The sequence below is a fragment of the Podarcis tiliguerta genome (genome assembly GCF_965153285.1).
Source record: "Podarcis tiliguerta genome assembly, chromosome: 8".
NCBI lineage: Eukaryota > Metazoa > Chordata > Lepidosauria > Squamata > Lacertidae > Podarcis > Podarcis tiliguerta.
In genome coordinates, this window is record NC_139541.1 from 16,150,149 (window position 1) to 16,171,060 (window position 20,912).

The window sequence follows — 20,912 nt, forward strand, 5'->3', positions numbered from 1 at the left end:
TTCCTTTCAAGTGCTTTTCGATAACTGTGATGGCTCGGAACAAGCGGAGGTTTTCACATTTCAGCATCTCAATTTGAAAAGGAGAAGTGGGCTACAAACCCTAGTATAAAATGCACATGTTTTATACTCCAATTCTGTCCTGTCCTGTCCTGTGCCAGAGCTGGGGTCTGGAGACAGTTCCACCTGTGCAGTGCAGCACCTGTGCCGTGGAGAGGTTTGGCCATTTGGATTAACAAAAAAGATAGAATATGCATTTCCCCCCCCAAAAAAAACCCCCACACAAATCCAGATGAGACTGCGACGTTATTTCTTCTGTGTTAGAAATTATTAAAAGCTCTTTGGGGGCAAATGAATTCACAACACCCTATCCTTGTCACAGTTTTGTCATTTTTATGAGAGCCTGACTCTAAACATAAAATCAAATGAAACGAGTTCATATCTAGTCAAAGAATTTTAATGGCACAATTTTTATTTTAGCTTTTTTTATATATGTGCTTATATTCTGCTGTTTTTCTAAAATGCAAACGAGGGCTGCTGTGCTTTGCATCCAGAATGAAACACTCTGGCATGTCCAAGGACCTGAAAAATGGCGGGTTTGCCGCATAAAACGGGGCTGGTTATTAGAGGCGGTGCGGTTGCCCTTTGTTGCTTGTGTGTTTACTTGATTGAAGCATCTTGTCTGTGATGATTTTCTTCCCTCCTAGAAGGCTGATTTGAATGGAGCATAGAGCGGGATTGCCCCAGGGCCTTGTAACAATTTATAGTCTGTGGATGGAAAGAGAGAAGTGCATAAAAAGACAGTTGTGAAATGCCTCCAGTGCCCTGTAATAGAAAATCTGTGTATGATGACCTTGGCTGTGAGGGCCGGCGGGATCGTTTTGATGTGATCCAAAGGGTTATAAAGGGAAGGGAAGAATTGCTTCTCTCACCTGGAAAGGGAGCGAGACATAGGGAATAATGCCCTCACAGAGTTTCCTTTTTTCGGAGCCCAATAATAAGAGGGCTAAGATTCTTTATTACGCCAGGATAATGCTTTTGAATGCAAATTTCCCTGGGGGGTGCTGAGGCCCAGCACCAGCCACAAACACCTATGTGTTTTAATGGTCTCATTCTCCCTGTGAATGAATTGGCTCTGTGTTTCCCCCACAAAGCTGCAGCTTTAAATTAATTCAGGGCTAATTTTCCTCTTGCCAGTTGTGGGACTATGCTTGACCTTTTCCGGTTTTTGGTACAGGGAAAAAATTGCTGATTAATATAGGCAGCAATTATTTCTCCCCATATCTCCCCCTTTCCCCTTTAAGACATTTTTTCCCTTGGATTCATTTCCTTTCCCACTCCCCTCCGTGGAAAAAAAAGAAAAAGAGCACAGTTCCTTGGAGCAGATGTCCTAGGACTGGTATAATAATCACCCTCTGTATCGAGGCTAAGTTGACTATTAAGCCACCAAGCGCACTTCATTAATGCAAGAGGCAGATTGGGTTGAGGCTATGTGTAGCAATGTTAATTTTTTTTTAAAAAAAGCTGCTTTGCCTGCAAATGAGAATTGACAGCTCACTTTTAATGTGAGTCGCTGGAAATCTTTTTATTGCAGGGACAAATAGGTTGTGAGAAGGTGGCAGGGATCAGTGGGCAGGGATCCGGGTGCTGGATGACAAAGAATCAGAGGCGACAGTTTTAAGAACAGTGTGGCAGGGGCTTGCGCGGTGATTAAATTCGCCGATGCTGTCATTGAGCTGTAAGGCTGCAGATAACATTTTCTCCCCGCGCTGGAAACAAGAATCAATACCAACTCCTTGACAGGGGCTAAATTATTAAATAGAGCCTTTCTTTACAATGTTTCATTATCTGGGATTTACCTCAGCTGGCGATTTGTCAGTGGGGGCGGGCGGGGAGGAGGAGGAGGGCGAGTGAGATTTGCTGGGCGTTTTGTATTAAAATTATTCCAGCTTGCATTATGAATCCCTTTTGGATAATTCCCCCCCTCCTTGCCGATCTTTGATCTGCTTCTGCCAAGATGGCATTTAGCCTTTTCATACCGTTATTAAAACAGAGGGGTGGGGAAAAGATTGTGGAGAGAGAGAGAGGGAGCAACCTTTCATTCCTTATACTGTCGCTGATTTACAGATATGCTTCTCCCATCAGGGCCCCCCTCCCTCTTCCGTTTTGCTTGGGAAACAGACAGATTTGTGCCTCCCCCTCAGCAGATGGGTACGGAAGAGACCTTCTCTGTTCTCCCTTCCCCTCCCATGTCTGTAGGAACGCTAAGCACAATCTGGGTTGCTTGTACCAAAGAGATCAGGGGGAAACCAAGGGGCCACACATTAACTGAGCATTGTAAGTGGCATATGTTTGGGACACTGCCATGTGTGGGGCTAACCAGTGGCAGGCAAATAGGGCAGAACCTCACAGAGGGTTGGGGCGAGAGGGTCCCCATCTATATCCACAGCTGTGCTCCTGTTCTGCAAATGGCAATTTTAAATTACAAATGGCAGGCGGGTAAATGGCGACTCAGCTCACCTGGGGTGAGTAACGGTAGCCTGCGAGATGGGGTGGTAGGTACTTCCCTCCAGGCTAGTAGCTTTTGTAGATTTATTTGCAAGTCTTAGGAGAGCTGACAGTTCCCTCTAGCTTTTTCTCTCTCTCCAACCCACACGGTCAGCTTCTATCTCACCTCACCAACCCTCCCTGTTTGCTGTCCATTGATCATTTTATTTTTGTGCCTTTGCAGCTAATCACAGGTGAGGATGAATGGACTCCTGCTACTTATAACCTCCCAAAGTTATGTAGCAAGGAAGCATTGTATATTTTATATCCTGACCCAAGGAGGTGCTAGTGGGAGGCTGCAAAGCAAGATCCTTTCTCCAAACAACTACTAAATATCTTCTTCCTGTATTCTCTGCAGTCCCACATGTGGGATTTTGCACCACCCAGTACAGTGGTACCTCGGATCTGTTCTTAACCTGAAACTGTTCTTAACCTGAAGCACCACTTTAGCTGATGGGGCCTCCTGCTGCCTCCTCGCCACCAGAGCACAATTTCTGTTCTCATCCTGAAGCAAAGTTCTTAACCTGAGGTACTATTTCTGGGTTAGCGGAGTCTGTAACCTGAAGCGTATGTAACCCGAGGTACCACTTTATTGGGAATGACTTGTGACTCCTTGCCCTTTGGCTACTTGCTCAGTCCTCTTCTTTGGGGAAGGGTTGTAACTCAGTGATGTAGCACCTTCTTTGCACACAGAAAATCCCAGGTTTGATTCCTGGCATCCTCAGGTAGGACTTGGAATGCCCCTGCCTGAAACCTGAGAGAGGAGCTGCTTTCCCATGTTGACCATACTGGGCTAGATGGACCCATAGCCGGATTTGATACCAGACAGCTTCCTATGTTCTAACTGCTGTGTTTAGCAGATGCTCAGAGAGTGTCCTCTGTAGATTATCTTTGCACTGTTGCATATTAGGACAGGGAGGCTCCTTCTCTCCTGCCTCTTTTTAAAATTCTGTTTTTTTACAGAAATATACTTTTCAGAGCTATATCCTGCGAGAGCAGACTACATGGGCCAACATCAGGCAGTTTGATACATGCCTTTGGATTTTTTATTTTCCTCTTGAGGGCAAATGCAAACTCCATCAATGTCCAGTAGTTAGTCCACTGTAGTGGTTTAACACAATAGTCTTTTAAACAGATTACGCTCTTAATGGTGGCTGCAGGTTTAATTTAATATATTTCCTGGCTCCAGTAGTAAGTCTGGTGTAGTCAGCCTGGTATGACATTGAGCGACAGTCATTTATTTTAGCGCTCTCCTTCTAAATCCCTTCCTAAGAATTGTGTAGCATTCTGCATTGTTTGTGGTTCCATGTGCAAAGAGGCTTTTGGAATTCTGTTTTGAGGCTGTTTTTTTTTATAACTTTGATTGTGTTGGCAGAAAAGTGGCAGAAAATTTTAGATCTGAAGTGTACCTAGATGCTATAATACAGAATCCAATCCTGTAATAAAAATCTTGGTCTCTTTTTAATATATATGCACAAACTAGTAGCCTTCATAGTTCTTGAGAGGGATCGATTGTTCCCAATGCTCAGGAGCCAGATTTCCCCTCTTCTTTGCTCAACACACATTAATTGCTTTTGCTGGCCTTCCACGTATCCGATCCCAAGCCTAAGTCTCAGTTTCTGCAGCGTTGGACAGGTGCTTGTAAGCCTCTTGTTTACCATAAGACTCAGTGGTGCTTGCCTTTAATGTCAGCCATATAGTTGCCTTTGCTTTGCCTTACTATCTTCCTGTCCTATGGTTGCGTTATAACCTGGCTTTAAAGCAATTTAGCTTTAAAAAGCTCCCTACTCTCCCCTACTTCCATTGACAAGATGTTCAGGAGACAAGGCATGGCGTGTGTGTGTGTGCTTATGGTGGTGGATTATAATTCTGCTTGCTTTTGTCCCTGTCCCCATGTGAATGAGGAGATACATAACTATTTTTTTATTCATTTAAAGGAGAACATTATGGAAGGGACAGGATGCAGTAGTGGTGTGCTGACAGGAGCTGTAAAAATTGGTGTGAATTTATTTGTATCCATCCCTGTGACCTAATTGCCTGGATTCTTAATTATGCAAACCTCTTACCAGTAATGCTGCCGCACCTTGGACCTCTCGCCTGCCGCGTTCCCCCCACAGTCTCATTTCCTGGTGTTCACCCAATGTAAACACAGCCATTTCCTACACCTGGTGTTCAGATAATTGGCTGCTAAATAAAACAGAAGCTGTCTTCTTAGAACGAAGAGAACACACACACACACACACAAACACACGGCAGGTGATGGGCTTCTTTTTTGCATCTAAAAATAATTAAACCCTTTTTTAAAAAATAACGATTGGGAGCAATTGGAGTTAAAATGAATTTAGCCAACTCCTTTAAGTATGTCGAATAGCAAGAACATCTGTCTTATTTAATATTGCCCCTGACCTTTAGGATTATTGAAGTTGAGATTTTCTCTGTAGTCATCGGGGGGTACTTGGAGCACTGTTCAGGTTTTGTGTGTGTGTGAGAGAGAGAGAAGATAAGTCCCCAGAGACATGTTATTACACTTCATAAGTCACTAAAGAGAATTCATTAGAGAAATTTGTTTTCGCACTTTCAGAATGGGCTTTTATTTCCAAGGGAGGTGGAATGTCATGGTGATCACTAAATTTGAATGTGGTGGTCTCTGTGACTATGCAGTATGGCTAGGAAATGATTTTCTGACTCCTTGACTTGTTTCCAAGGTAGAAAAGACATTGGTTGGGTCTCATTGGTTGGCTTTGTGAAGGAAGTGCTCAGTGTTGTTTTTCTAGAAAAAAGAGGTGCTGGAACTCATGATGAACACCTCCCTTGTTCTCTTACAATGGCAATGGTGCCCACCTGAGAGGTGCTAGGACTGAGTTCCTGTGAGTTCTGGCAGAAAAAGGAAATATTTATTTTTGGCTTTGTGTGTTGTTGAATTCTCAGCTCGAATCTGGAGCAACTTGCAATTTTGATGAAAGCGATCGGTTGGGTCTGTATTAGTTTGGGGCCATTTAGATGTATTTTGAGAAGATAATTCTTTAATTAAATTAGCGGTGTAGAAGGATTCTCCCCCGCCCATCCCCTTTCTGCTCTCTGTGTAGCAAGTTCATTAATCCTAAACACACTTCTCTTTTCCCTCCCTTCAAGTGTGGAAATTGCTTATCTACATACTTCAGAAAAAAGGAACAAAGTGGAGATTTCGAAACTGCAATAATGCTTTCTAATTCGGAAGGAGCTTGACCTTACTCCTTAAGAGCAGAATTCTTCACACCTGTTGTCTCCCTACTATTTGTCACAATTCTGTAGGGGGGGGGTCAATATGACATGATATTCAGTGACTGAGGCAGAGAGAACAGCTCAGGGTCTGAGGCCACCCAGCAGACTTCTAGCAAAAGTGACGTTTGAGAATAGGATCATAAATAGAATCTAGTCCGCTCTGTTGCTCAATGCACACAATACAAAGCCGCCTCAATGGATAACTGTCCAGTGAGGGAAAGCACATTCCCTTCTTATATTTACGTCCCACCTTTTCACTGCCTTATTATTATTATTTACCATATTTATATATCGTCCTTCATCAAGAGACCACAGGATGGTTTACAACATAAAACAAAATATCATAGTAGAAAAACAAGGGGGGGAGACAATAACCCAAGGCAGCCTCCCATCTGGTTCCCATGCATTTTGCCCATCCAGACATTGATCATCTCCAGACCTTCTTAAACCTATGGTTAGTTAATTTGTTATACAGTGGTACCTCAGGTTAAGTACTTAATTCGTTCCGGAGGTCCGTTCTTAACCTGAAACTGTACTTAACCTGAAGCACCACTTTAGCTAATGGGGCCTCCTGCTGCTGCTGCGCCGCCGGAGCATGATTTTTGTTCTCATCCTGAAGCAAAGTTCTTAACCCGAGGTAATATTTCTGGGTTAGCGGAGTCTGTAACCTGAAGCGTATGTAACCTGAAGCGTATGTAACCTGAGGTACCACTGTAGTGTCAGACTGTTGTCACAGTCAGTCAGGCTCTCTTAGGGTTGGAATTCAGCTAAGGTTTACTCAGCGTTGACCCAGTGGAATGAATGGACTCCTCTTAGTTATTATGCTTTAATTTCACTGAGCAAAACTGGGTTTAATTACCACCCTTAATGTTCTACCAAAGTGTACCTAAATCTAGACCCTTCCTTCTTCAGCAACAGAGAACAAGGTTTGCTCCTTTCAGTTTGACCGTCCTTCAGGTATTTGAAGACTGCTCTCAAGTTCCCCTCTCCGTTTCCTCTTCTCCAGATAAACAAACCAAACTCCTCCAACTTTTTCTCATAGGACTTGTCTCCTACACCAATGAGTATTGTCACTGAATTTGGGTTTTCATTCACTGTCTAGTTTCTCAGCCACTTTGCTTCCGGACACTTGGAACATTATTTTACGTATGTAGGGTGAGGGATGAAAGAGGCAGCTCAGGGACTGTACAAACCGCAGAAACATGGGGACTCCAAATCTTGGAGCTGCAGCCATCACTCTTAGGAAAGAAGGCTATTTAATATCTTGGATAATGGGCCCAAAATGGGCTGCACATTTATTACAGGGTTTCAACTTCCAAATCAATAAATCAGATTGTTTGTTTACTTTTTTTAATATTAATTTTATTATAACCACCAACACCATTTGGCTAATACCCTCTTAGATAGCCCTCTCGGGATAGAAGATAAGGCCAAAACTCAGTAGTGGTAGCTGCTGTGCATGCAGACGGTTCTAGGTTTGAGGCCCAGCATTTCCTTGTAGTGCTAGGATAGGGTCACTTTCTGAAACCCTGGAGGGCTGCTGTCACTGCAAGCAGTGCTGAGTTAGATGGACCTTTGACCCGGCTCTATATATAACACAACTTCTGATATTCCTGAGGGTACCTCTCTTCAAAGGCTATCTGAAGGACCTTATCTCCTACCTTTCTCTTGGTCCTGGCACCGTCACAGGCATGCTTGGCAAAGGACATGAAAGAGGGCCTTCTTGGTGGTCTCTCTGATTGTGGAACTCCTTTCTGAGGGAGACTAGGCTGGCCTTCTCTGTGTTTTCTTTTTGCCAGCAAGCAAAAGGAACACTTTCCTGTTCCATCAGACCTTTGGCCGCTTACTGGCTGCTGCGGTGGGTCCTTTTTGAGCACAAGTCTTTTTAAATAATTATAGGTTTTTCTGTGCTTTTTTTTATAAAAAGGTTACTCAATGGTTTTTAAAAAATATTTATATTTATTGTGTGCATGTTTTTTAACTGTATCTGTTTTACTTTGTGCTGTGAGCCACCTCGGGTCCTGCACTGAGAAGAAGGCAGTGATATAAATACAACAGTACCTGCTATGCTATAATGCACAAGTGCAGTTAAATGTATACTTCCTCCTTCAGAATGATTCTCGCTCTCCAATATGGATATTTATTCAGATTTAATCAGTTGATTTAAACTCATATTGTTAAAATAAAATAAAAAGCTCTCATTCGTTGAGTGAGAGCCATAATTTATTTACTCAATGCACCAGTGATATTTTGGCACACTGAAGTTCAGAAACAATAAAAATGGATTGGCATGCTTAATGGAAGGCATTCCGTGTATCAACCACCCTTCCTTTGAAGAGCTGAAATGTTTGAGCTAAGTCCTGGGAAGCCCTCCCTCCTCCCTCTTTACCATCACCTCTCTTTCAGCTGAGTCACAGATGGTAGAACTGGAGCTGCTGACCTTCAGCTCCTTCTCCAAATATTTGTTCTTCTGCCTCAGATCTATCTTTCAACTACTGGGTAATCTGTCTGTCAGGCACACAGCCACTTTAACAAAAGAAATCCTTCTTTGACTTTGTATTCTTTATTAGTTTCCCCCAGTTTCCAGCTGTCACGAAGGGTGGGTGGCCTTTTCAGTTTGTTGCGCCAGGCATGTGGACCGTTGCTTGGATTGCCGTGCACCCAGATGTGCTGGGTGGTAATGCCGAAGACTCGGCATCAACGCGCTTTTGTTGCCTTGGTGCCATAACTTAAAAAATGTGGTGTCAGCTGAACGGCGCTTGGGACAAGTTCCCCCTTTGCCCAATAAAAGCCCACTCAGGACCCTTAGATCTGTCAACTTCAGGTGTCCAAATGTGGAATGCGCATGGCACCATGTATGCATTTCCTTTTGTATTTCGTGAACATTCAGGGCACTCAGCTGTACAAACTTTGCACCCCTCCCGCCCTTTAATCACAGTTACAGTCATCAACTGAACCCTGATTCCAAGCAAGTTACCTTAAATAGAACAGGGAAAGTTTATGAAGCCTCTATCTTGGAAACTTGTACATTTCTGGCAAACCTAGACCTGTGGAATCCTTCTCTACATTACTGGAAATTGTAAACAACTCTGGAGGTGAATCTTTTGAGACTCCGGGGTGGCTCTTGAGGACACTCTGGTACCAAAATATAACAGTTAAACAAAGAGGAAAATTTACTTGGTATTTGGTCTCCTTGGTACCCAGAGGTTGAGTGTGAACCTTTATTTTGAAGTGCAGGGAAGATGCCCCAAATCTTAGCAATGGCTCTTCAAGGGGGATGGGGGACAAAACATGGATACAGGAAGCTACTTGATACTGAGCCAGACCATTAGTCCATCTAGTTCATTATTGTTTACATTGACCGACCGTGGTTCTTCATGGTGTCAAGCAGGCGTCTCTACTAACCCAAATAATTGATTGCAGGGATTGAACCTGGGGCCTTAGGCATGCAAAGCAGATGCTCTGCCATCAAGATGCTGCTTCCATAATCAATTTCTTTTATTGAAAATTTTCAACACAGAATACAATAAAAACCAAACTAATCTAAATAGAAATAAAGCAGACAGAAAAGATAGGGGAGGAGGAGGAGATATCAAGGTTGTATCTTAACCCTTATTCCACACAAAGTAGCATGAGCCCTCCCTGCTCTTACCTTGGAATTTTCCCCTCTTCCCCCATCCTCCTACCCTGGGAGATTCTCTCTACCCCACCCTCAAACAGGGCCCTTCATCTTCCATCCATCAGTGCGCTCTCCCCCCCCCCTCTCTGTTCATTAACCCAAAATAGGAAACATCAAAAAACAAAACAAGACGTAAATATAGAGATAGTGTTAGGAAAAGAAAGCAAAATTTAGAAGTCATAGAAAAGGAGAGATAAGAAGAAAAAATAAGGGGTCACGATATAATCAGGGCTTTGAGTCTTCATCTGCCAATTATGTATATAAAGATTATTCAAAGTATGCAAAATATACACTCCAGGATAAGATGCTGCTTCCCACCATAAAATCAAAACATTTATGACAGATAAAAATGTGAAATGATATCAGACTCTGGGAAAAGGCCCTCAGAGGGAAGTGCAAGTCTGATATTTTCTCTTTATTCATCACGGTCATCTTGCTGTAAGTTCTGTGGAGCAGACTCCCTGTACATCGCAGTTGAGAACTAGTTCATTGTATCTTGCTTTTGGTGTTTCATTGGATGGATGATGATTTTTATTTTTAGTTTAATCCAGGCAGATGCTGCCAATCCTCTGTAAGGCCCTCTCTCTTGCTGGGCAGAGTGAGGAGTGGCAACTGGGAGGCATAGTGCCACTTCAGTACTGGATTTCAACATACCCTCTTGATGGTGCTGAAGAAAGCAGGGTGGGTGGGGAATCCATTGCCTTCCGTTTTGGAGTTGGAGCCTTATCTAGTATAACCAAGGGAAACTGCTGCGGAAGAAGACTTTTGCTTTACATTGTGGGTTGTTGGGTCCTTTGCCTTCTGTGCCCTCTCTTCGGTTTGGGTTAGAAGGCTGGCTAACAAGGCATACACTTAATCAGAAGTTGCTGCCAGCAGCCTTAAAGCTGCTACAGAAGTTCTGTGAGCTGGCTTTCTTTGTGCCAGGCAGAAAGAGACTCTTTTGCTCACTATTATAGAAGAGAAGCGGAAGAAAGGGCCCCTGCTCCTGGTACTTAAGAATGTGACTGTGGAGAACCTTAGAGACTAATTTGCTGGAAACCGTCCCTGTCCTAGCAGTCCTTCAGGTTTTCTTGTGGAGGGATCTAGCAGGAGAGATAGAAGCTAAGCAGCTGCTCAGTAGGGCTGGGCGATATATCAGTATATTGTCCAACACTGGTTTGAAGTTCACAGTGTGATAATTGTTTTATAATATTTGAGCTGGCAATATATTGTGAATCACAATGTGTGCAAGGGCTAGGCTATACCTGGTTTTCAACATGGCGATAACCCACCAGCTAAACATTGCAATAACTCACTAGCTAAACGTTGCAATGTTATCACCAGTTAAACCTCACAGTATCAGCAACTAAACATTGCTGTGCTATCACCAGCTAAACATTGCAGTCTACCACAGTATCTGAAATAAGGATGGAACTACGCAGAGGCCAACAGGACAATGTCCTGGCAACTGCTACTACTTAGGGGTCTAAAATGGACAAATGACAATATTATCAACCATCACACACTCAGTTTTACCACCAGGCATGCCAAAATGCACCCCTACAGGACCTTTGGTTTTTGGCTCGGCTATGAAATGGTGGGATTCAGGACAATCCAAAGTATGGCAATGAGTCATAGTGAATACAGACAATCTGGTACTGCCACTAGTGGCATCCTCTGAGGCCTTGAACAGGTGACAGGAGATGGCAGCAATAGTAGTGGCAGCCTGTGAGGCCTCATGGCGACACAAGCAATGGGGCTTGCGAGACCTCGCCGTGGTGGCAAGAAGTGGCAGCAGCCTGCAACTCCTCCTGGCAGTAGTGGGAGGCGGTGACAGAAGCTGTGGCAGCCTGCCTCAGCAAGGCCTTTAAGGCCACCTCCGCTTCTGCCACTGCCTCCTGCTCCCACTGCAAGGCCTCGCAGGCTGCCACTACTGCCGCCGCCATAACAAGGCCTTGCAGGCCGTTGCCACTGCTGTCCCCTGCTGTGGCAATGCTTTGTAGGCTGCTGATTATTATGCCCCTGCTGCCAGGCTGCTGCTTCTTCTGTTTCCCAGTAGACTTGCTGCCAGTTTGGCAGTCCCAGATTATTTGTATTCATGTTAACTCATCACCGTACTTTGGATTGTCCTGAATACCACTATTTGGTAGCTGAGCCCAAAACCCAAGGTTTCATTTGAATGTATTTTGGCTTGTCTGCTGCTGAAAGTGACCATGAGGTGATTGATAATATCATTATTCAGTTTCAGACCCTTAAATAGTAGCAGTTGCCAGGACATTGTCTTGTTTGCCTCTGCATAGTTCCTTATTTCAGATATCGTGATATATCGATATATTGCAATATTTAGCTGGTGATATATCACAGTAGTGATGTATGGAAGCGAGAGCTGGACCATAAAGAAGGCTGATCGCCGAAGAATTGACGCTTTTGAATTATGGTGCTGGAGGAGACTCTAGAGAGTCCCATGGACTGCAAGAAGATCAACCCTCTCCATTCTTAAGGAAATCAGCCCTGAGTGCTCACTGGAAGGACAGATCGTGAAGCTGAGGCTCCAATACTTTGGCCATCTCATGAGAAGAGAAGACTCCCTGGAAAAGACCCTGATGTTGGGAAAGATGGAGGGCACAAGGAGAAGGGGACGACAGAGGATGAGATGGTTAGACAGTGTTCTCGAAGCTACAAACATGAACCTGACCAAACTGCGGGTGGCAGTGGAAGACAGGAGTGCCTGGCGTGCTCTGGTCCATGGGGTCACGAAGACTCGGACACGACTGAACGACTAAACAACAACAACAACAAATATCACAATATTGAAAACCAGTTATCGCCCAGCCCTACTGTTCAGCTGCTCAGATTTGTTGGTAACTGGGATCAAATTGAGCCTCTGTGGTCACCAATGAGTATGGTGGTAGAAACTTAGATTGTCTCCCAGGGAGGACAAAGGGGGAAGGGCTGTAGCTCAGTGGCAAAGCGTTTGTTTTGCATGCTGAAGGTCTTGGGTTTAATCCCCAGTGGCATCCCCAGGTAGGGTTGGGAGAGAACCCCTGAAATTCCAGAGATCTATTGGCAGTCCTTGTAGGCAATGCTGAACTGGGTGTACACATGCTCTGTCTCTGTATGTATGAGGCACTCCCTGTGTTCTGCAGCCTGGCAGAACTCAATTTGTGGTCCTCTTTCAGTGGTGGGAAAAGGTAATTGTCATACTTGTGTTCCCCTTCTGGCAGCTGCTGCTCTTCTGATGTTGTGGCTAGGCTGCATTGCTTGATGGCAGCAAACACAACTGTTCTTGGTTTGCCCTTTGCACACATAAAAAGTTGCAAAGGAACGATGAAAGAATTCAGTTATTGCCCCGGGCTTCACCAACCAGAAGGTTGGAGCTACAACTTCCATCAGTCCCAGCTACCACGGCTCAACTCTGGATGTCCCTTTTCATTTTTGTTATAGCTTACAGCCAAACAATGCAGGTTTTTTTTACGACTTCTGGGACATTCTCAATGGTACTTTGGTTAGTTAGTTAGCAATCCAGAACAAATGCTCTTTAAAAGAGCTTTGGGGAAAGAGTGCAGTGGAACAACTTCTTTGACATGGCTGGTTCTGCCAACCTCTTTCCCAATAAGAGGCCCTGCACATCTTGGCATCTTCTGCCAGTGACCAGCCTGAGCAGGCAGCTGGAGTGGTGCCATGTAGCTTTTCTCTGCCAGGGGAAGGACTAGTGTGGTGCAATGGCAGCCGAACAGCCTTCAGAGCTATCTTGGGCACCTGCCCTGACTTTATAAAGATCTGGGGCAGGCAGTGGGCATGACTCAGAGATGTGGTGTGTGTGTGCACATGTTGTACAATGGAGGAAGGAGAATGGGAAGAATAGGTGGACAGTAGCAACACACTAATGGTGAACCAGGTGTGCACAAAATATAGTGTCCCAGCACCCTCAAATTTTCCAGGAACAAGTTGCATGCTTGATAACAAAACGATGGCCTCCTCCCCCCCCCTCGCCATGTCCAGTTACTCTTAGCAGCCAGGTGATGGATGGTTGACTTCAATGCCCAGAATATCTCCCTTGCAGCTGTTGAGACCACAGTGGCAGTCTCTGCAGCCCAGATGTTCAATTTATAGTGGTAAAGGTAAAGGTTCCCCTGCCCGTACGGGCCAGTCGTGTCCGATTCTAGGGTTGTGCGCCGATCTCACTTAAGAGGCCGGGGGCCAGCGCTGTCCGGAGACACTTCCGGGTCACGCGGCCAGCGTGACAAAGCTGCTCTGGCGAGCCAGCACCAACGCAGCACATGGAAACGCTGTTTACCTTCCCGCTATAAAGCGGTACCTATTTATCTACTTGCACTTAGGGGTGCTTTCGAACTGCTAGGTGGGCAGGAGCAGGGACCAAAAGACGGGAGCTCACCCAGCCGCGGGGATTCGAACCTGCCGACTATACGATCGGCAAGTCCTAGGCACTGAGGTTTTACCCACAGCGCCACCCGCGTCCCCAATTTATAGTAGATCCCTTTAATTAAGACAATAAAATATACATGCTTTGGCCCTGTCAAGGATAAAGATGTTAATTTATGCTCTCTATCTTATTGTAGTTTTTGGTGAGTCACCCTGGGCTTCTTAACTCTGTCGTGGATTGTCAGACAATCCCTTGTCTTTTCAAGGGAGTTTTTAATCAGACAATCCCTTGTCTTTTCAAGGGAGTTTTTAAAAGAGAGGTTACCTGGTTTTGTGCGGATCAATTAGATAATTTCAGCTCTCTGGTGCCGTTATAGCTTCCAGGCTTATCACACAAAAAAAACCCACATCAAAAGTAGGAATGTAATCCATAATACTGTCTTCTGCTCTGGGCATCTCTGCGACCTAGGTAGACCAGAATGGAGTACAGCCCATCGTGTTAACGCCATGCATTGGGCTGCTGGAAAGCCTTCTGAATACATTGTGTATGTGTGTGTTTGCTGATTTTCAGGTTACCGTCTGTGCATTTTAAAAAATATATAAAAAGCTCAAAATATTGTTTGTTGCCTTCTAATCTAAGCTTTTTGAGTTCCAGAACAGGCTGGCCCCCTGAGCAAAAAAGATTTTCACACTCTGAAGTGCAAAATTCCTTTGGCGTGTGGTAAAATATCATCATAAATCTTTCATCTGGATGCTGCAGCTGTTGATTTCCTCCCTCCCTCTCTCCCTCCCCCCATCCCTGCATTTATTTGCCTGTGTAACCTGCTACTCTGTGTAATTCTGTCTGCTGCATAATCTTCACCTCTGATTAGGCAGGGCGTGACCCCCGGGTGCTCTTTCTTCCTACACAGATGCTTGCTGGCTTTGAGGAACAAAACAAGACATGGAAACTTGAAGTGTGGTTGTGAGCTTTTCCTTTTTAAAGTGACACACACAAGAAAAACCCCAGTAATAAATCACAGCACTAAATAAACAAAGAAATAGGCACTGTGTGATTTTTATTTTTTATTTTTTTCTAATGTACAGCTGATTGAAACTGTGATTTTGGAAACCCTGAGATGCCTTAATTCAAATATTAATAATGAACACAGGGACACAGGTAACTCTGCCTGAAACAAAATCAGATCATTGGTCCATCTATCTCATTATTGTCAACACAGACTGGCAAGTGCCTCCCACCTGTGCTCTCTAAAGTGCAACGACAGCAAAGTGTTTTTATGTATGGGTTCTCATGGGTCTACAGTGATGCTCAATAGACCTGCCCTTTACCTCTTATCAATTGGGTATGCACCACAAGACATACTTCGCAATGCTTAGCAATGCATAGAGGTGTTAACTCTCTTCAGGGACAGATTTCCCTGAAGATAGGGAATTTGTTAGAAAAATTAAAATCAGTTATTGTGGCATCAACTTTCAAATTTGCAGGAATGTCCATTAATCCATATTTCCATCCATCTCTTCTGAATGGTCAACATGACATTGCTTGAGGTATTTCTCTTTTGAGAGCCAAAATGGTATAGTGATTCATGGATTAGGGTTCCAACCGCACCCAGTCAGAAAGCCGTACCTGACTCACTGGGTTGCAGTGATAAAAAAATTGTATGGGGTGATCATGTGTGCCACACTGAGTTCCTTGAAAGGAAAGATCAGATAAAAAATGCACCTAATGCTGTGCTGAACATGCAAAGTACTGTGCAGAATATACAAAGCAAACTGAAGATGTAGATAGAGAAACATGCTCATCATCTCAATTAAGGTAATGAAATCTAATTAAAGATAGCCAGAATGCGTGTACACAGAACAATTCTGATAGCTGGAACATTGAACATGCAAATAATTCATAACAGGAATGTTTGCTTGAATAGTCAACAGTTGCTAGGGCAATAGTGCATATGGTATGCAATTGCAGTACATGATCAAATGAGAGCCAGTGACCAGGGTCTAGACAGCTGAGCCACTAATTCTATGTGCCCCAAACGGGTTTTGGGTTTATGTCTCTCTGCTGCAAGATGCAGTGATAGCAATGGGCTTAGGTGGCTTTGAAAGGGGATCAGGCGGGTTTTACCGAAGACAGGTCTCTCCACAAGTATGAGATTTGCTAGTTAAGGAGTCTTCTGCAGCGGCATTCCTCTGAATATTGGTTGGTGCTGGTAGTGGCAGAGCAGTAGTAGGTAATTGTTATCTCCATCACGTCCATCCTGTGGCCTTTCCAGAAGTATCTGCTTTGCCACTGTTTGCAAATAGTCTGTGTGAGCCTTTTTGCTTATCCAGCAGGGCTTGTATTGGGTTACTCAAGCAGCAGATCCCTTGTATTATGTGGCAAACCACTTTTCACTCTGCAGGGGGCTTTTAGTAGCTGTGTGCGCGCGTACAAGTGTTTATGTACAGTTACCCCCCCACCCACAATCTTTTATTTAAAAATGACAAAAGATCTGCTTTATGTTATGGAGCTTATGAAAAAGTTCCAACAAGAAGGAATTTCACTGAATGGGGAAACCTGATGATGTGAAAATGTTGACACCCTTTCGCATTCACGCAGTGTTGGGGATGACAATCCCTTGAATGCTGGCAAAGTGAGGAGGTGCTGTCACGTCCCTCAAATAACTCAGCAAGAGGGAATGGATTTGTGCAGAATCCCGACCCCATCCCCAAGTTTCCTGCCCTTGGTGTGACGCTCCTGCTTGCTGTGGGATGCCAACGTGGCAAGTCTGATCCCACTCCACCCCGCTTTTCTTTCTGTTTTAGCTGAAAGTACAAGAGAATAGGGACGCGGGTGGCGCTGTGGGTTAAAGCCTCAGCACCTAGGACTTGCCGATCGAAAGATTGGCGGTTCGAATCCCCGCGGCGGGGTGCGCTCCCGTCATTCGGTCCCAGCACCTGCCAACCTAGCAGTTCGAAAGCACCCCCGGGTGCAAGTAGATAAATAGGGACCGCTTACCAGTGGGAAGGTAAACGGCGTTCCGTGTGCTGCGCTGGTGCTGGCTCGCCAGAGCAGCTTCGTCACGCTGGCCACGTGACCCGGAAGTGTCTTCGGACAGCGCTGGCTCCCGGCCTTTAGAGTGAGATGAGCGCACAACCCTAGAGTCTGTCAAGACTGGCCCGTACGGGCAGGGGTACCTTTACCTTTACCTTTTACAAGAGAATTGCCGTTGATTGTGTGGGTTGGTTGGTTGTCTGCTGGTGTTGTGGTTTGTCACAACCACATCCTGCTGAACTGCCTCAGTTTCCTCTTGCCCCCATGAACTACTTTAAACGATATTTTTAACCACTTTTTTAAAAGCATGGTCCTATGCAGTTCAGTGTTTTTGGTGGTTTAGCCTTTTCAACCCCTATCAGTACTCTGTTGTTAAAAGGCCATTTTTCTTGGTGAGCTTCTGGGGGATCTTTGTCCCTCCTCTTGATATTTGCAAAGGTGAGGAATCTATTGGAGCTGCCTGTGCCGGCTTCAAAGCTTGTTTTTAATGCTAGCAATAGATGCTGCAGCTGGTGCAGCTCAGCAATTAGATGCGAACTCGGTGCCAGAAACGGCATTTTAGTGACAAATGCCAGGAGCCCTCTGGAAGGGCGTCTTCACTTGGGCCTCACCTTCCTCCAGGTTTAAAGTCTCAGGAACCGTAATGGAATTTAATTGCCGGGGCACTTATTCGATGCTTAGTTAAACGCATTCACAGTACCCGTTAGTTGTTTAGGTAACTGTTTTGGTTATTGTGCTTGACACTGAGTGTGTTTGATTTACAGCGTCCTCTGTGCCCTGCGCAGCAATAGAAATGCTAATCAGGCAAAGTGCGGAAGGAGGAGGGTTGTGCTATCAATACTCCCTTCAGCAGCCCTGCTGCCAAATTTGCTTTGGTGGGAGAGCCCTAATCTGTAATCAGAGTAGAGTGGAGCAGGAAAGAGGTTGAGTGGGGAGAAGAAAAGCTGGGATCAGAAGTGTTTATGGCCTTCTTTTGAATTGTTCTAATAAGAATCATCCCTTTCGTATTGTTTCAACACTTCCTTGCCTTACTAAGCAACCAGGCGGTTCCAGGTCAGCTGCTGCTGGGTCAGTTTCCTTGCAAATAAAGAAAGGGAGCACTTCAATCCTTGGGTGTACGTTGCGTTACCTATTTGTTCATAAATATATAGGTTGAGGTGGGAAGAGAGCAGGCAAGCGACCAGATGCAGTTCTTTGTCTTTTCATGCAGTGTCACAGTCTCTCCTCCTTCAAGTCCCTTTCACCCAACTAAACCACAAAACTCAGACCTCTTTCTTCCTTGGCTTCATCCCAAGCTGTTTCTCTCTGCCCCCAACCAAGTTGTTCAGTAGTGAGTTGCCACCAGGCCTCAAAAGTCACTGTGGCTCATTTCAGTGAGTGTATTCTATCCATCAGTGCCCGTTGAGGAAACTCCTGTAGAGATTTGTTAAGAGAGAAGGCAGAATCTGTGCAGTCTTGTGGCCTTTAGATTTTTACACTTGGAACGACTACAGGATTTTAGAGGAAGAGAGATGATGGGAGCCATGTTCTCATAACGTCTGTTCCTCTAAGTGGAACAACACTGTAGAACACCCTGGCTTGGTTCAGATGTCAAGCTAAACCATAGTTAAAATTACACTGTGTTTTAACGCACTGCTCAGACTACCCCTGAGCTCCTGCTCCAATCCTACCTTTGTCAGGTCCAGGAGGAAACAGTCTAGAGACTGTGTTTTGTTTGGACAGAAACATGCAGCATGTAGCCAGCCTCTGGTCTGTTTTCTTCCTGGTTGCCTAAAGGAAGGAGCAGAGCATGCTAATGTGTGTTGTTTGTTCATGTTAAACCATAGTTTAATTTAAAACTGGTTTACTGTGAGATCTGAACTAGGCCCTCCTGTGTACATATGTGTGTGTATGCTTATTATTATTATTATTCTGTTATATGGATTCACTTTCACATTCATCTAATGGCAGCTGGATAGCGCAGTTGGTTAGAGCATGGTGTTTATAATACCAAGCCTGCAGGTTCGATCTCTGTACGGGACAGCTATTGCAGGGGGCTGAGCTAGATGATCCTCAGGGTTCCTACTCTACAATTCTATGAAAGCATAAAAACACCTGAAAAAGTAGAAAAACAGTTTCATTTTGTATTTATTTTTTTGTAAAAATGCAGCTTTTCACCCAGTTAGTTGTTTCTTGAAAGGACAGAGAGTGGGTGCCTGTCATATCTGTTCTACAGGGGCAGATGCTCTCTCACAATATAGGGGCAGCTCCACTGAAAGAGTGGGCTTCTGATATTTTAGGGACTTTGAGAAACTGCCAAAGGACATAGTGACCTACTCGGTCTCTAAGGGATAAGGCAGCCTCTCAAGTAACCCACTACTAAGGTGTATAGGGCCTTTTAAGTTAGTATCAGAACCTTGAATGTGGCCCAGTAGCAGTTAGCATCCAGCACAAATTCCTCAAACAAGGTGGGCTGTATCCAATGCTACTCCTCTAAGAACAGACCTATTAAAATTAACGGACCTAAGTTAGGCACGTCCATTAATTTAAAAGAGCCTACCCAGAGTAGGATTAGCCTAGACTACAGCCTGATGCCTTGCTTATTGATGAAGGAACTGACCTTAATCTGGGTCAGTTTGTTAGTCCATCTTGTTCAGTACCGTCAGTACCGTCTACACTGACTGGCAGCAGCCTTGCCTAGAGTTGCCATTGATTGAACCTTGGACTGTCTGCAAACTTGAGCTCTGCTGCTTAGCTGCAGTCCTTTGCCCTTTAGGCTGTAAGGGGCTTCCTGCCACCCGCAACCGCACCATCTCAATTCTTGATAAACCTTTACTCTGTATGGTTTCTTCCTCTGGAGCACTTGGCTCAGAGCATGGGAAGTGACAAGCTGCTAGGAACCCTCCTGGAGGCTTGTTGCTGCTGGTTGAGTAATGATCTGGCAGGTGGGCTTTTGCTATTGCAAACCCCTTTTCCTCACTGCAGGTGGGTGAGCAGGGTTGGCTTTGCCTTCCAGTTTTGATCCTGTTGGGCTGGATGATCTGGTGCAGGGATTTCTTTCTGTGTATGTGTGTCTACAGTACACAAAGTATGTTTACATAAGCATACGTTTTGCAAGTGCCAGTGCCTGAAATGCCAGGTGTCTGGGAAACCGTTTCTCTGGAGTTTCTCTTTAATTGTGCATGAAGAGTGAATTATGAAGTTTAGCAGTGAAACTTAAAGGAGTTTAAAGCAAATGGAAAGGAGCGTCTGAAGGAGCGTCTCTTCCCCCATCGTTCTGCCTGGATACTGAGGTCCAGTGCCGAGGGCCTTCTGGCAGTTCCCTCGTTGCAAGAAGCCAAGTTACAGGGAACCAGGCAGAGGGCCTTCTCGGTGGTGGCAACTGCCCTGTGGAATGCCCTCACAGCAGATGTCAAAGAGAGAAACAACTACCAGACTTTTAGAAGACATCTGAAGGCATCCCTGATTAGGGAAGCTTTTAATGTTAAATGGACTATTGTATTTTAATATTTTGTTGGAAGCCACCCAGAGTGGCTGGGGAAACCCAGCCAGATAGGCAGGGTATAAATAATAATAATAATAATAATAATAATAATAATAATAATAATAATAATAATAATTATTATTATTATTATTATTATTATTATTATTATTATTTGTGTGTGTATGCATATATTGAAGGGGAGAAAGTTTTTCTCTCATCATACTAGAACTGGGGTGGGTGGGTGTCGGGAATCATCCAGTTCAACTGTTGGTCAAAGGATTCCTAACAGGGCAGGGGTCAGCAAACCTTTTCAGCAGGGGGCTGGTCCACTGACCCTCAGACCTTGTGGGGGGGCAGACTATATTTTGGGGGGGAAATGAACGAATTCCAATGCCTCACAAATAACCCAGAGATGCATTTTAAATAAAAGCACACATTCTACTCATGTAAAAACACCAGGCTGGCCCCACAAATAACCCAGAGATGCATTTTAAATAAAAGGACACATTCTACTCATGTAAGAACACGCTGATTCCTGGACCATCCGTGGGCTGGATTCACCACTCCCA

The 20,912-nt window shown here is 44.6% G+C and overlaps 1 protein-coding gene and 1 long non-coding RNA gene across 30 annotated transcripts in view; both read left to right on the forward strand.

Moving 5' to 3' along the window:
* RERE (arginine-glutamic acid dipeptide repeats) overlaps positions 1–20,912 on the forward strand; it is a 340,996-nt gene that overhangs the window by 155,474 nt on the left and 164,610 nt on the right. The gene's annotated exons all lie outside the window — the stretch shown is intronic.
* Positions 3,280–9,671, forward strand: LOC310684032. The gene is made up of 2 exons (XR_014514670.1): positions 3,280–6,282; positions 6,523–9,671. It is a non-coding gene; the product is annotated as an uncharacterized lncRNA (long non-coding RNA).